The following is a 4,048-nucleotide window of genomic DNA, read 5'->3' as shown; positions in this document are numbered from 1 at the left end:
TTAGAATTTAGTTGTCTCTCTCTGTTAAAAGGACCAGGTTTGGGTTTAGGGTTTGGGTTTTTCTTCTATCGGTCTGCTCTGCCCATCATGAGAGATTAGATTAGATTAGGAAAGGTTTTTTCCTTTATCTTTAAGGAGAGAGAGAAAGAAAGAAAGAGAGAGAGAGAGAGAGAGAGAGAGAGAGAGAGAGAGAGAGAGAGAGAGAGAGAGAGAGAGAGAGAAGAAGAAAGAGAGAGAGAGAAAGAAAGAAAAGAAAAGAAGAAAGAAAGAAAGAAAGAAAGAAAGAAAGAAAGAAAGAAAGAAAGAAAGAAAGAAAGAAAGAAAGAAAGAAAGAAAGGAAGGAAGGAAGAAAGGCTTATGTCTTTGTCAAAAGTCATCACTTATTTTCTAGGTTGCCTTTATCAGGTCTTGGAGGACTCACATCAACTTAGTCCTCTCGATATTCAAAGAACCAGGTTTGGCTCAGAACTGAAGAAGAAGCTTCTCTCTCTGCCTAGCAAGTCTTTCCTTGGGATGTTGGTGACATGGCTAACGAAGCACTGTTTCACAGTGACCTATCAGATTAAGTGCTTTACAATCTTTTGGATATTTTGGACACATTTGCTCAAAAATTGAAGGACAGATGAAGTCCTTTGGACTTCGAACGCACTTTGAGATAGGATCCAGGAGGAGAGGGCCCTCAAAATAGCTCAAAAATGTGTTCTCTCTCCTGAGAAATGAGAGAGATGAAACTGAGTAAGTTTCTTGGAGAGGTTCGATGACACGGGAAAGTGTTGTCAAAGAGGAAGGAACAACGTGAAGTCTTCTTTGGCTTGTGTCTGTACACCGATGTGTTCTAACTGTTCCAGAAATGATGGGATCTTTCTTCCTGGAAGTCTTCTCTGCCCTGGCATAAAGTGTTGTCTGTTATCGTCAAAATGGAGGCTCACACGAAAGGGGCTGAACCCAGTATCAGGGAGATGTTCTAACCGACTTTCACGCCAAGGCAGTAACAACAGCCTGTGGAAAGATGGTGGGGGTGGCGGGGCACACGTGGATCAGGTCCATTCTGTCCTTTCAACAGCCGGTCGGGGCTATGGCAGACGGGAGACGTTGGCCCAGCCGGTTGCTCCCTGGCCAACCTCCCCCCTCCCCCACACCTTGCATTCCTTCACCCGCCCATGGTGCCTCCAAGATGACTCCAATTGTAAATAGACATTGGCAGGAAGACTTCTACAGTCTACCGGCAACGTCTGACCTGTCATGCTTGTAACCCTGGGGGGGAAAAATCATTTTTCTCTATGGAAAGAAAACCTCCTCTCTCTGGACCCTCTGAACCCCAGCCACTGGATTTCATTCCACTGCCACTTAGTAGGGGTCATCCAAACATCCTTGTATGTTTTCCGTGTGGGTTGAAGTCTTCCCTCGCTGCAAGCCTGATGTCCTCACCGTGGCACAGAGACTGTTAAAAAAACAAAATGTGTTTGCCACTTGGGGTCTACCTTCCACAGCCTCCCGTGTGATCAGATCAAGGCACCCGCTTCTCTGGGCAAATCCTACAATCCTTCACAAAAGCTCTTGTAAACTTTTTGGAACCGTCACTCGTCCAGTCACCCTCAATCATCAGGCAAGGTCGGCAGAACCGATGGAAAAACTGGACTCCAAGAAGAACAAGAATGACTTACATGGGGTTGAATGAACTGATGAATAGGATGACAATGTGTATGACTACTTGTGTAAAATAGGACTGCTTGGGGAAGCGGGGGATAGATAACTTAGGAGGTTGAGATGAACATATACACATTACTGTACATAAAGTAGGTAATCAACAAACACCTCCTACTATATAGCACAGGAAACTCTACTCACTACTTTGTAATAACGTATGAGAGAAAAGAATCTGAAAAAGAATATCTATATAAAGTATTTTGATATATATATATATAAAGAGAGAGAGAGAGAGAGAAAAACAGAGAGAGAGAGGGAGAGAGGGAGAGAGGGAGAGATTAGGACTGATTGTTAAATCTTTTGTTTTCCAGATACAAGGAAAAACAAAAACAAACAAACAAAACCCAATTTTCTTCTTTTATTTTTAAAGGGGGACGTCCATTTGGTAACTTATACCTCTGTCAGCAGGATAGAATCACTGATCTTTTTCTCCCTACTTTCCTTAATTCAGAAACTCTCAGGGAGGCTTCTTATTTCCCTGGCAATAGAGTTATTTGCATATGTTACTTGGAGGCCAAAATTATGTTTCCATAAAACGGGGATACACACTTGTGGATATGAAATTCTGGTCTTACTCACTTCCCTTAGGGTGTTGTTCTTAACCTGAAAACTGGACTGCATCCCGAAGTTTTTTGAGTTCCCTCCAATATCTGGCTACGACTCTCTCCATGAACGTTTTGCCATTTTCTCCCACCCTTTTGACTTGGCATCACTGAGAACTAAAACGGCCCTTTGCCTGAAGCCCTGCAAACGGAAGCTAGAGAACTTGACGAAAACCTTAGAGAAACGGCCACAACGGCTCCTATGGAAAAAGTCCTCGTTCCTGTTTCTGTGAGAGCCACTCTGAAATTTGAACCAAACACCCGACGACATCATCAGAGTTATTTCAAACTTCTAAAGTTGCTTCGACCCTGACATCTAGAAATCTCCTTGACTCAGAGACAGACAGACAGACAGACAGACAGACAGACAGACAGACAGACACACACACACACACACACACACACACACACACACACACACACACACACACACACACACGAGTCACCAGCTCAGCTTTAATATGTTCCAAGGAACTTTCAGAGGAGGGAACTGTTGGGCTCCAGAGTAGGCCGCCCCAAAATGTGCCTCCATGCTCTATTGCTTATTTTGAATTCAAGTGACCTAAGAACCGGCCAGCACAAGAGGGACACACTGGCCCTCCTTTCTGTCCTCCTGCGGAGGAAGATCTCAAGTGAAGACGTCTGCTTTCACGCGTGTCCATGATTCTCAAATGGTGTAGTGGGGTTTCCTGGGTTAGGAAAAGGAGGGGACTCCTTTTGCCTGGAAAAAAAGCCTGTTTCTCACACATCCTCCTCCCATCCCTTCCTCTCTCCCTCCTTCCCTCCCTGCAGTTTGGAGGGGGCAGCCTAAGGGTGGGGGAAATTGGGGAAAGAAAAAAGAAAAAGCCATTCATTAAAGAGAAGCTCGAGGCAAAGTCAAACGCTCCGACTTGACCGGAGAGCTTTCTGCATTTGAATGGAGCGATTGAACGAGGCCCTGCCGAATGAATCGTCCGGACCTCCCCTCCCCCGCTCCTGGCAAAGGTCAGTCCAGGGGACTTAGGAAGGAGCGCTGGAGAAGGAACGGGGGTGGGGGTGGGGGTGGGGGCGGGAACAACAGACAATAGCCGCTGCCTGCCTGCCTGCCTGCCCGCCCGCCGGGCTGAGGCCTGAGGGCTGAGGGCCACGCTGGCTCCTGCAACACAATCCCTTCCAGGAAACTGCTGTGATGACTATTTGGCAGTGAATGATCAAATCTGAACTCTCTTGGCCTATTTCTGCAAAAGGCCCGAGTCTCAGCTACGACAGATTCTCTGGATTTCTTGGCACATGGACTGACCCGCACCCTCCCATCCTGTCAGATCCTCCTTTGTACACACACCTCCACTGGAAGGGTTCTTTGGCCTCGTCCAGAAAACGAACAAGCAAGAACAAACACACAAACAGACTGAATTGATGTGTTGGTATTTGTTGGAAAGAAACATGCTCCTCTCACACACCTGAGGGCAGGAAGCGAAGGCAGGTTCTCAGCGGGGGGGGGGACGGGGAACCTGAACCGAGGTCGGTCAGCGGTCCCCCCCCAACCTCTCTCCCAGGTCACGTGGGCCTCCCCTCCCCGCCTCTCTCTACGCCCCCCTGCCCTGGTTCTGATATTTCACTTGGGAAACTTCTCTAGGCCGACCGAGATGCCAGCTTGCTGTCCTGCTGCTTCATGTCCATCTCTACCAGCCGTGCCCAAAAGGCACGTGAAATCATGGACAGCAAATAGCGCCCCCAGAGCTGTGTGTGTGTGTGTGTGT

Source organism: Eschrichtius robustus, unplaced genomic scaffold, assembly GCF_028021215.1.
Source record: "Eschrichtius robustus isolate mEscRob2 unplaced genomic scaffold, mEscRob2.pri scaffold_333, whole genome shotgun sequence".
Lineage (NCBI taxonomy): Eukaryota > Metazoa > Chordata > Mammalia > Artiodactyla > Eschrichtiidae > Eschrichtius > Eschrichtius robustus.
This window is presented reverse-complemented; position numbering follows the sequence as displayed.